At 44.2% G+C, this 13,116-nt stretch overlaps 1 pseudogene; it reads left to right on the top strand.

Annotated features, from left to right (window-relative positions):
- Nucleotides 1-7,320: 7,320 nt before the first annotated feature.
- On the top strand, nt 7,321-8,638 carry LOC138078746 (eukaryotic translation initiation factor 3 subunit E pseudogene; annotated as a pseudogene).
- Nucleotides 8,639-13,116: the final 4,478 nt, after the last annotated feature.

Below are 13,116 nucleotides of genomic sequence, written 5' to 3'. Positions count from 1 at the left end.
TTGTGTCCTCTTATAGCCCCAGGGCCTAGTTCCGTGCCTGCACACATATGAGAATTTGTTGCATGAACCAATAAACTTTGGGGGAGAAAGGTAATTTTTTTTTGTTCGTTTATCACAGGCTAATTAGGATGCTGGCTTCTCACTCAGGGGCTTCCCAGGTGGCTCAGTGGTAAAGAACCTGCCAGCCAATGTAGGAGACATAAGGGACTCAGGTTCGATCCCTGGGTTGGGAAGATCCCCTGAAGAAGGGAATGGCTACCCACTCCAGTATTCTTCCCTGGAGAATCCCAATGGACAGAGGAGCCTGGAGGGCTACCGTCCATGGGGTTGCAAAGAGCCGGACATGACTTAGCAACTGAGTACACACACACACCTCACTTAGCGAGCACCGCTGTCAGAGTCCCTCTAGTCTGCTCTGGTATCTTTTGGTGTCATTTATCTTTAAATAATTATGATGAATTCCAGTTGATCCACCATCAGGTTTTTTTTTTTTTCTCTTCCATACAAGAACAACTCTAAACTCCAATGTGATAAAAGCTATTCACAAACCTGAGGCTTGGAGGAGAGAAAGGAAATTCTTGACTTTGGGGGCTGAGTTCATTTCATCACATCCAAGTTTTATTTCCCTGAGGCTTTTCTTTGTCAAGCTTGGGAAAGTGCCGTTTCCTTGGAGAACTACATAAGAACAAACTTCACATATGAGAAAAGGGAAAAGCAGCCCCCAAGGCAAAAATCAGAGAAGTGGATTAGACTGATCCCCCTGAAGATCAATGGCAATCTTTTATTTTTCAAGTACATTACTTTCCTAAACTGACTTGAAACAAATGGATGAACAAGGACCTTTCAGACTGCATAAACCAAACGGGAAATAGATGAGAGTGCCAGCAAAGAGGCTTGAAAGGATTTGTCTTCCTACATTTCAAGGCAACTGTTGTTTCCAGCAACAGTTTCTCTTGGGAAAACTGGTCAATGTGTCCTGGATTGCAACTGGGTGGCAGCAGGCGAGGGTCAGTGGGGACGTGGCAGGGATGGGCTCGGGCTGGGCTGCACATTACACTGGAGAAGAGGAGAGAAGAAGATGCAAAGGGAAGCTGAATGTTCCCAGGAACAGGACTGACTCATAAAATCTTTCCATTGATGCCATATCAAACCAATCACTTTCTGCCTCTTTGAGCCAAATTGGAAAAACCTGGACAGTCTTCGCTCCAAACCAGAACACAGAGGAAGGCTTCTCTTGTCTACAGAGCAGCACCTCCCAAACTCACGCTGTCTAAAGAGTCACATGAAGTGATGTGAAGTGTGAAAGTCGCTCAGTCGTGTCTGACTCTTTGCGACCCCATGGACTATACAGTCCATGGAATTTTCCAGGCCAAAATACTGGAGTGGGTAGCCTTTCCCTTCTTCAGGGGAATCTTCCCAACCCAGGGGTCAAACCCAGGTCTCCCGCATTGCAGGTGGATTCTTTACCAGCGGAGCCACAAGGGAAGGAAGCTTGTTAAAAATGCAGATTCCAGGGCCGTTTCCTGGAAGGTCTGATGTAGTAGATCGGGGTCCAGGTATGAAAAGTTATCCTTGCAATAGGCATCCCAGCTGATTCTCCTGACTGGACAGGTTTATTGTTCAGTCACTAACTCGTGTCTGTTGCTTTATGACCTCATAGACTGCAGGATGCAAGGCTTTCCTATCTTTCACTATCTCCGGGAGCTTGCTCAAATTCATGTCCATGAGTCCGTGATGCTATCTAAACATCTCATCCTCTGTCACCCTCTTGTCCTTTTGCCTTCAATGTTTCCCAGCATTAGGGTCTTTTCCAGTGAGTCAGCTCTTCACAACACGTGGCCAAAGCATGGAAGCTTCAGCTTCAGCATCCATCCTTCCAATGAATATTCAGGGTTGAGTTCCTTTAGAAATGACTGGTTTGATCTCCTTGCAGTCCAAGGGACTCTCAAGAATCTTCTCCAGCACCACACATCTGGGGAAAGGCATCACAGAGTTAGCCATCTTGGTCCACCTTTCCTAATTCACCAATCTTCCAGGCAAACCCTACTTTTTGCCTTCCCTACCTTTGAACTCAGTCCATAGGAAGCCTCTCAGTCTGTTCTCCCGTCTGGGAGCCATAGTGTGGTTCTGCAAACAAGACTCCAGTTCCCTCCCTGGAGGGATCTTGGTGGAGACCTCCTAGGGTTAAAGGTGAAACTGGACATGGAGACACAGGCATCAGGAGAGATACCCCTTAGGGATGGAGCAGCCTTCTTCACTGCTAGGCATTCTGGGGCCCCTTCCTTCTGCCCCTCCCCCTCCCGGCCAGGATCACATCTCCTGTTTCATCACCCACCTCCACCTCTAAGCGCACTCCCCAACCTCCCTTTCTGTCTGCACTGCAACTTCACAGCCTTGTGTTCATTCAGGTGCTTCCACTTCCAACTCAGTTGGTTCAAAACCACTGATTTATTGTCCTCTCCACCTCCAGCTCTGTTTCTCCACCTGGACCCTCTACCTGAGGTTCCCTCTTTTGCAAACTGGAAGCGTGGTCCTGTGAGTCACCCAAGCCAGGATACTGGCTCCTCTGTCTTCCTCATTCCCTACATTAAAACCTAAATATCTGTTTAAGGCTGTGGTTTGCAAGCCTGGTTTGCTGCCAAACAGAATCATCTGGAAAGATTTTATAACATACACATGCCTGCGCTCCACTCCCAGAAATTCTGATTTAATTGGTCTGTGGTGAGGTCAGGCCATGGACAGCTTTTAGAACTTCCCAAGTGACTCTAACATGCAGCCAGGGTTCCCACTCCAGCCTCTGTCCCACCCTTCCCCACAAGCCAGATCTGATCCATTCACAGGGCTGGGGCCAGGGTGGGGAGATCAAGGCTCTTAGCTCCAGCACAAAATTCAAGGGAGCGCCAAGACCCTCAGTCACCAAGATGGATTACAATATTAACAAATAAAAGAAAAATGAGTGCAGGAAGTCCATGATCCACAACACATAGATGTTTTATAAAAACAGGCTGTCGTGGTTTGTTTCACGACCCTGCTTTATTTCACAACAGCAACAATTATTTCCCATCAGGCTGCGGTCCCTGGACTACTGTGGCTGTCACGTTCCTCCCAGGGGTTTATGAGGGTTGACAAAGGCGTGTAAACAGATTGGGCAACGAAGAACTCTAGGTTTTTTTTTTTTTTTGACTGGAGAGCTTTTAACTTTTTCCACTGGGTTCAAAACATGGGCGGGTTTGTTGATAAGCCTGTGCCAGGGGTACACATGTGTGCCTCCACCCCAGATTCCAGCTTGACTTGGCATAGTGCTGCTGGTCGGCCGGCCCCTCCTTTCAATGCCCTTCACACCCACGTCCGGGTTCCTGCTTTCGGGATCTAAGTCCTGTGTGAGCCCAGGAAGCTCAGCTCTCCAGCCTCAACTCCTATTGCTTTCCGCTTTGTGTGATTCAGTACGGAATGCCTTGGCTTTCCTTGCAGGTACGCTCTTACAGGCGGCTCAGTGGTGAGGAATCTGTGTGTGATGCAGGAGCTGCACGTTTGATCCCCATGTGGGAAAGATCCCCTGGAGAAGGGAATGGCAACCCGCTCCAGTATTCTTGCCTAGGAAATCCCATGGACAAAGGAGCCTGGCGGGCTACGGTCCATGGGGTTACAATAGAGTTGAACTTGGCGACTAAACAACAGCAGCAACACCGTTACTCGGGGGTGTTTTCTGCTCTGCAAACCTGGGTCTTTGCAGCCAGTCACATAGTTGTTGATTTCTGCACTGCTCAGAGATACATGGCTGAGATGGTGAGTGGGGTTGGAATTCAACCCTGTTCCACTTATGGAGCCCCACACCCCATCGCTCCGCCCCTCTCCCCACACAGTGTGCTTGGCATGAGGCTGTATCCATGGGGGCTGCAGTCATGTCTTCCCATTCATCCACCCAGTGTTAGTTGCTCAGTCGTGTCTGAGTTTGCAGCCCCATGGACTGTAGCCCGCCAGCCTCCTCCGTCCATGGGATTTTCCGGGTAAGAATACTGGAGTGGGTTGCCATTTCCTTATCCATTTCCTGACCCAGGGACTGAACCTGGGTCTCCTGCATTGCAGGTAGACTCTTTCCGTCTGAGCCACCTGGGAAGCCCATCACTCACCCAGAAGGGGCACGTTTTCCTAGCTTGGACAAAGGCTCCCTGTTAGTGGCGGCTCTGAGTATCATTCCCCACATCTTTCCCCATGAATTCTGCCCTCCCTCCCTCCCACGTAAGACAGAGCTCAAGCTTTGACCTCCACGGGAAGTCTTTCTTGCCCTCGGTCTCTGAGACAGAGTGACTCTAAGTTACCACTTCATCTTCTGCATGTTCTTATGATGGCAGCTATCCCAGTGAAGTGTAATTATGTGGATAGCTGTGAAACCACACGCCTGCCACAAAAGTGTGGCGTGTATCGGTCAAGTTCAGGGTGGTTCTTCTTTAATCTAAGGATGCCTTTGAAGAAAACTGGAAGAACAAGTAGTAAAGTCAAACATTCAGGCGAGTACCTCCTTTGTTTTACTTCAAGGTACCAAACAGTTGGCTGCATCAATCAGGCTGGGCATGGCTAGCTGAGATAGCAAACTGGGGGTTTACAATAAGAAAGTTCTATTTCTTATTCACACCGCATGTTCCTCATGGAACCCAGATGGATAGAGCAGTCACTGTTTGCAGCTCTGCTTGCCAGTGTGGTGGAGGAAAAAAACTCTTGACAGTCTGGTACCAATAATGAATTGTTTCTTCCTGGAATCAGCTTTGAAAGTGACATAATTTCTGCTCCGACTTACTGGCCAGAATTAGTGTCATGGTCCCACCCAACCTCTAAAGGGGCAAAAAGTATAAGCCTCCCATGTTCCTGGAGGGCAGAAGAGCTTGGAAACATTTGGCAGACAGCACTGATGACTCCCAGAGTCGACAATTTCCATAAAATTGACTTTCTTGTTTCTTAAATGGCCTTTTCTACCAGTTGTTTTGGCATTCAGGAAAATGCATTATCAACAGCGAGACCTGGCAAAAACAATGATAACTAAAACCCAAAGCACAGGTTTTTCGGAAAATTTTCAGTGACATCTCTGCTCATAAATAAGGATTTTTTGGGAGTGTGTGTCTATTTTATTTTATAGTTCAGATTATATTGTAAAAAACAGCAGAATGTAGTGGCCCAAGTTCAATTTTAGATGAGATTCTTAGTGTCTTAGTTACACAAATAAATCGCCTAACCCATCTAATAGATCAAATGAGGTAGGTAGTGGATGTGAAAACCTTCTGTAGACGGTAGAATGCTGAAATGCAAATTCTATTTAAAAACATATTGTTGTTAGCCCAACGGACTAGCCATCCCAAAGACCTTTATGTTCTATTAATAAGATCTTCTCCTGCCACAGGTATTTTTTTCACTTCTTTTCTGTTGATTTTCATGGGCTTTTAAAATAAACCCTTAATAAGAACAGAACCACAGAAAACATTCTTTCAGTATGAATCAGCTATATATTCAAAACAAAACTTGAAAAACTCAATTTTTCCGGGAACAAATTGCCCTGGGAATGACGCCACTGAATTAGATGTTAAGGAATTTAAAAATGAATTGCAGATGAAGTCTCTACAAGTTTCTCCTAAATACATGTAAAGTCCACTTTCCCTCTGTAGCATATATTTTAAAAAGCCAGCCCCCCTCTCTATACACTGGTGGAAGATATACACACATCCTTAACATTTTCCCCCAAATCTTTAAATCTTAAAAAAACAATTAAGAGATGAATTTCACATTAAAAAGAAATTTTAATTTCTCCCTTTAATTTTAATAAGTGCTCCCTTCAGTTCGGTTCAGTCACTGAGTCGTGTCCAACTCTTTGCGGCCCCATGAATCGCAGCACGCCAGGCCTCCCTGTCCATCACCATCTCCCGGAGTTCACTCAAACTCACATCAATCGAGTCGGTGATGCCATCCAGCCATCTCATCCTCTGTCGTCCCCTTCTCCTCCTGCCCACAATCCCTCCCAGCATCAGAGTCTTTTCCAATGAGTCAACTCTTCTCATGAGGTGGCCAAAGTACTGGAGTTTCAGCTTTAGCATCATTCCTTCCAAAAAATCCCAGGGTTGATCTCCTTTAGAATGGACTGGTTGGATCTCCTTGCAGTCCGAGGGACTCTCAAGAGTCTTCTCCAACACCACAGTTCAAAAGCATCAATTCTTTGGTGATCAGCTTTCTTCACAGTCCAACTCTCACATCTATACATGACTACTGGAAAAACCATAGCCTTGACTAGACGGACCTTTGTTGACAAAGTAATGTCTCTGCTTATTTTATTTTATTTTTTTTATGTCTCTGCTTTTTAATAGGCTGTCTAGGTTGGTCATAACTTTTCTTCCAAGGAGTAAGTGTCTTTTAATTTCATGGCTGCAGTCACCATCTGCAGTGATTTTGGAGCCCCCAAAATAAAGTCTGACACTGTTTCCACTGTTTCCCCATCTATTTCCCATGAAGTGATGGAACCAGATGCCATGATCTTCATTTTCTGAATGTTGAGCTTTAAGCCAACTTTTTTCACTATCCTCTTTCACTTTCATCAAGAGGCTTTTTAGTTCCTCTTCGCTTTCTGCCATAAGGGTGGTGTCATGTGCATATCTGAAGTTGTTGATATTTCTCCCGGCAATCTTGGTTCCAGCCTGTGCTTCTTCCAGCCCAGCGTTTCTCATGATGTACTCTGCATAGAGCATTTATATCACAGAAGGAACATGTTAGAATTCAGAAATGTCAGTTCTATAAATTGAAATATATACACAATGGCACCTTTTGTCTCTTTTCTTTGCCTCTATTTTAAACCTTTTAAAATGAATATCCTTCTCCATGTTTATAGTATAGACTCCTTTATTCTACAGTTTGTGGACAATTATAGATCTGTCTACTGATAGATCCTATCAGTTTCATTTGTCTTGAATTCTGTGATGACACAGAACTTTTGTCTCCAAAATTTGTGACTATAATCATGTGAAAATCCTGTTGAAATGAAAAAATTATGTCTAATCTCCAATGAAAGAACTTAAGTGTGAAAGTGTGAATAAATCTCAGATCAAATGTCAAACGTTTAGATGTGAAAGGGTTTCTCCAAGAACATAGAAAAGTCAATATCCTACTCTTAATTTTTACATTAAAAAATAAAAAATCTGCCCAGAGGATTCTTTTCCAAACCAGAGTTGATTTAACCACATCCTAAACAGGGTTTAAGTTCTAATAGTTCCACTAGCTTTAGAAAAATCTAGAAAGATAGACAATAGTATTTCCAAAGTGTACTTGTAGTTCTTTGAGCGATGGATGAGATCAGTATTAAAAGTGTATCCTTTTCCTTGGCAAGATGGCGGGGATGACTTGGCTACTAGCATCATACACTTTTTGGATCAGCATCTAGTCTTTCCATTGCTTGAATTTCTCTCTGTAAAGGAGATTAAATAATGAGAAAGAATTGTCACAAGGTAAATAGGGTCTTCTTAGTGATACCAATGTGGTAGGCTTTGCTATGGAAGTATAAAAATACTTTATTCTGAGGGTATTCCTCATGCATTGGGAGAAAAAAAGAACCACTATTGTTGCACAATTGAGACAGCTTCAGGTAGAAACTGTACCAACTGTGAAGATGTTAGAAGATCTAGAAACTCCGGGGCAAATGCAGTCAGCCAGGGACGGTCAGATGCTGTTTGCCTACTTGGCCGACAAGCATGGTTTTAGGCAAGAATATTTAGATACACTTTGCGTGCTAAGTCACTTCAGTCCTGTCTGACTCTTTGTGACCCTATGGACAATAGCCCACCAGGCTCCTCTGTCCATGGGATTCTCCAGGCAAGAATACTAGAGTGGGTTGCCATGCCCTTCTCCAGGGGAGCTTCCCAACCCAGGGATTGAACCCGGGCCTCCTGTATTGCAGGCAGATTCTTTACCATCAGAGCCACTAGGGAAGATTTACAGGCATACAAAATGCCAATACGAATGCAGAATTACTCTGGAGCAGCAGAGTATCTTTCCTTCTGTAGAGTGTTGGTTCCAGCAGTGGATAGAAATGCTTTGAATTCAGAACTTATGGTTGCAGGAGGAAGGGAGAAAGGATGTGGGGAAGGGATAGTCAGGGAGGTTGGGATGGACGTGTACACTCTGCTATGTTTAAAATGGATAACAAACAAGGACTGACTGTATAGCAAGGGAATTCTGCTCAGTGCTATGTGGCAGCCTGGACGGGAGGGAGTCTGGGAGAGAATGGATACGTATATATGTCTGACTGAGTGCCTTTCCTATTCGTCTGAAACTATCACAACGTTGCCTCCTACTCTGCTATATTCCAGTAGAAAATAAAAAGTTTTAAAAAAAGAAATGCTTTGATTTCTCTCTAGGAAACACTGACTTCTGAAATCTTAACACAGAATTGGGATGCATCCATGGAAGACCTTACACAGCTCAAAGGGACCATAGATAATAATTCTGTGCATTCCCCACGTCAGTCTTTTCAGCCACGAGCATGGCTCATTCGTTGGTCTCTGTTTTCTTCCATCACCCCAAAGGGTGCTGTGACATTATTGATCCCCTTCTTTACCAGCCACAGTTGTTGTTGTTCAGTTGCTCAGTTGGGTCTGAGTCTTTGTGACCCCATGACTGCAAAATGTCCTTCACTGTCTCCTGGAGTTTGTTCAAATTCACGTCCATTGAGTTGATGATGCCATCCAACCATCTCATCCTCTGTCGTCCCCTTCTCCTCCTGCCTTCAATCTTTCCCAGCATCAAGGTCTTTTCTAATGAGTTGGCTCTTCGTATCAGGTGGTCAAAGTATTGGAGCTTCAAATTCTGGAGAATTTGAATAAAATTGGCTGCATTCCATTAAAGAAATTTCACCCCTGAACTCACCTCTCTGACAGATCAGTTTGACCATCCTAGCAACCCAATCCTTCTGATTTTCCTGAGATATTCTTTTTTTATAGGTTACTTTTTAAAATTTTAATTGTATTTATTTATTTTGGCTGTGCTGAGTCTTCGTTGCGGGGAGGGCTTTCTCTGGTTGTGGTTAGTGGGGGTTACTCTCTAGTTGTGGTGCACAAGTTCATCATTGCAATAGCTTATCCTGCTGTGGAACACAGGCTCCAGAGTGCGAGGGCTTCAGGAGTTGCAGCAGGTGAACTCAGTAGTTGCGGCTCCCAGGCTCTAGAGCACAGACTCAATAGTTGTGTCTCACGGGCTTAGTTGCTCTGAGGCTTGTGGAATCTTCCAGGATCAGGGATCAAATCTGTATCTCCTGCGCTGGCAGATGGGTTCTTTAACTCTGAACCACCAGGGAAGACTCCTGAGATATTCTTGAAGACAGTCCCTGAAAGGCCCTAATAATGTTTTAAGTAAAGGTGCATGTTTATGCCTTGGAAGTTCTTTGAATAACTAAGTTCTGATTTATGTTAAAATGCAAACTTAATTATAACTAATCTATCTTTGAAGATAGATAGGCAAACAAGATCTCCCACTGGAGGCCAGCAGTTTGAAACTGGTCTGAGCCATTTTGTTGCTGTTCAGTTACTAAGTCATGTCTGACTAGAACATTTTAAACAACTCCAAGAGAAAGTCTTTCTTTATTCAGATGTCAAGCCTGACTTTTTAGAAGTTAAGGATATTCACTCCCATTCAATGTTAATTGAGAAGCATTCCTTCATATGCAAAATACAGAGGTTTTTGTATCAAGGAAGCAGAAAAATATTTTCTAGTTTATTTCTCATGAATTATGCACTTTTGAAATAAATGATTAGGCTTATTCTGAGGAAGAGGCTACAGAACGATTTTGTTTGCCATCTGAGTTTGAAGGAAAAAAGAGACTTTGATTCTGCCACAAGATAAGTAAGGCTTCGTGTGAGACAGTCCTGTTGGTCCCATGTCTTCAGAGAGTTTCTGGGAAAAGGTAGATTTAGAACTGGTGGTGGAAGGAGGAAAAGAAGGCTGCGAAGTCATGAATCTGGCCAATATGAAGTAGATAGAACTCCAAGAAAAGGGAGCATTTTTTAAGAGAAGAAAGAATAATGGCTCTAGCGAATGAGGAAACTTCATCAATGTTGTGGTGTGGTGCTTGGGCTCCAGAGTACATGGACTCAGTAGTTGCAGCTCGCAGGCTTAGTTGCTCCACAGCATGTGGGATCTTATTCCAGACCTAACCACAGGCTAAAATAAGGCATAAGACCTTTTTAAAGAGCCGGCTTAAGACTAAATAGTAAAAAAAAAACTAAGATCATGGCATCTGGCCCCATTACTGCATGGCAAATGGAAGGGGGAAAGGTGGAAATAGTGACAGATTTCCTCTTCTTGGGCTCCAAAATCACTGCAGATCGTGACTGCAGCCATGAAATTAGAAGATGATTACTTCTTGGAAGGAAAGCAATGACAAAACTAGACAAAACTTTCGATACATTTCTGTATCAAAATGCAGAGACACTCTGCCAACAAAGGTCTGTATAGTCAGGGCTATAGTCTTCCCAGTGGTCACATACAGTTGTGACAGCTGGACCATAAAGAAGGCAGAACGCCAAAGAATTGATGCCTTCGAACTGTGGTGCTGGAGAAGACTCCTGAAAGTCTCTTGGTCAGCGAGGAGATCAAGCCAGTCAATCTTACGGGAGATCAACTCTGAATACTCACTAGAAGGACTGATGTTGAAGCTGAAGCGCCAGGATTTTGGTCATCTGATGCGAACTGACAACTCATTGGAAAAGTCCTGAGGCTGGGAAAGATGGAGGGGAGAAGGAGAAGAGGGCATCAGAGGATGAGATGGCTGAACGACATCATCAATGCAATGAAGATGAACTTGGGAAAACTCTGGGAGATGGTGAGGGACAGGGAGGCCTGCCATGCTCCAGTCCATGGGGTTGCAGAGTTGGACACAACTGGGTGACTGAACAGCAACAACAAGGACTTTTAAGCTTATGAGGAGTTCATGAAATGTAATGTGGAAGGAAACAAATCTCTGATGCTCTGGATCAGGAAAAAAAAGCATCAAGATGAAAGATATCAATTTTACCTGGGAAGATATTTCATTAGCTTGAGTATATCAGCCATGCTCCACCAGAAAGGTGTTTTATAATGAATTTTTTCACTGATACACTTTCTTTTGGTAAATAAATAAAATCAGAAGATGATCTAAAATATTTAAGAGAATAGATAGCTTTCAGATCCGGTAAGTGAGTTTATTTATTTTGTTTATGGGCTTCCTCGATGACTCAGCAGATAAAGAATTCCCCTGTAATGCAGGAGACACAGGAGATGTGGGTTTGATCCCTGGGTCAGGAATATCCCCTGGAGGAGGAAATGAAAACCCACTCCAGTATTCTTGCCTGGGAAATCCCATGGACAGAGAAGCCTGGTGGACCATAGTCCATGGAGTCGAAAAGAGTCAGATACGACTTAGCACACACACACGTATTTTCTTTATTTGGCCGTGACAAGTCTTAGTTGCGGCACATAGGACATTTGTACATCATGCAGGACCTTTCACTGTGCCTCACGGACTCTCTAGTTGTGGCGCCCGGGCTCTGGAGTGCACAGGCTCAGCAGCTGCAGCTCTCTGGCTTAGTCGCTCCTTGGCATGTAGGGATCTTTGTTCCCCCCCCAAGGATGGAAACTTTCTCCCATCCCCTGCATTGCAAGGCGGATTCCTAACCACTGGACCACCACGGAAGTCTCAGTAAGTGTGTTCAGATCTTCAAATACTACTTATTGAATTGATTAATTGACTGCAACATGCTAATCATGGGCTTCCAAGGTGGTGCTAGTGGTACAGAATCCACCTGCCAATGCAGGAGCCACAAGAGATGTGGGTTCCATCCACGATCCAGGAAGATCCCCTGGAGGAGGAAATGGCAACCCACACAAGTATTCTTGCCTGGGAAATCCCATGGACAGAGGAGCCTGGCAGGCTACAGTCCATGGGGCCACAAAGAGTTGAATGCAATTGAACAACTAAAACCACAAGCTAATCATTAATAGTTTTATCTGTTCAAGTGGTTCCTCATGGATCCCAACTCAGAAGATGATTGGGGTGTTTAGCGTTATGTGAACTGCTACATAAACTCAAAAGAATTGATATTTTCATAAAGATATTCTATAATTTTCATAAAATTATATTTTCCTGGATTCATCTTTCTGGAGTTGGTCACTCACGTTGCATGTTATTGCTCTCTAGCTGCCCAGAGCATAATTCTCTGCCCATGAGTGTCTCACCGAGGAAGCAGACATATGCAGTCAAGTCTGTACCACACGATCACGCCAAACACAGCTGAAGGGATCAGTGGTGAGTACCGGGCCCAAGGACAGCCAATCCACAGGGTGAGTATAAATTAACAGGTGGGCAATGTAAAAGAGCGCCCAATCAGAGACACGGCGATCAGCTGAACCAGAGTCTCTCTCAGGAATCTGAATTACGCCCTACAGGGAGAAAATGAGTCAGCTGGATAAGTAAAAATATCACAAAAGGAAATAGTGAGGAAAGTGTCAAAGTGTTAGGAGAGGAGTGGTTGTGGGAATGGGGTGGGAGAAAGCAGGGTCCCCTCAATACCTGACAGTGTTCCATCTCTATGAAGCTGGCTGAGGGACTGTAGAGGGTTCCCAGAGAGGGTTTTCTCTTTCCTGAAAGGTGTAACCTTACAATTCCATTCCTCAGACAGCCTGAAGGAGACACTTTGCAGCTTTACAACCCCGCAAATCTAACTAACACATGGTCCAAATTTTGATAAAATGAGGATAAGCCTCAGAGGCAATTTGGTACAAAGAGGTTTGATTTTACCTTTACTAATTTTAGGGGAAACATCTTGGGAAACAGCATTAGCCATCCTATATGTCTTTAATGGGTTTACTGAAATTTGTTAGCTGACTCAAACACCTCTTACCTTTGAAACTAAACAAACCAAAATTATGTTGAAGGTGTTGTTGTCATCATTTTGGGGATAAAAACTAGGAGGATGGGTGACGATGCTGAAATCCTTTATGAGCATCAACTTGGGTGGCTCTTACCTTTCTGTTACTGGTTCATCAAAGCAGGTCACTGACCTCAGTCATGTCTACGCCATACTTGCTGTCATGGGAGTTCTTAAGCTGTGGGAG

Source organism: Capricornis sumatraensis, chromosome 4, assembly GCF_032405125.1.
Source record: "Capricornis sumatraensis isolate serow.1 chromosome 4, serow.2, whole genome shotgun sequence".
NCBI classification, from domain to species: Eukaryota; Metazoa; Chordata; class Mammalia; order Artiodactyla; family Bovidae; genus Capricornis; species Capricornis sumatraensis.
The sequence above is the reverse complement of the archived record's forward strand: the minus strand, read 5'-3'. Positions and strand labels throughout refer to the sequence as shown.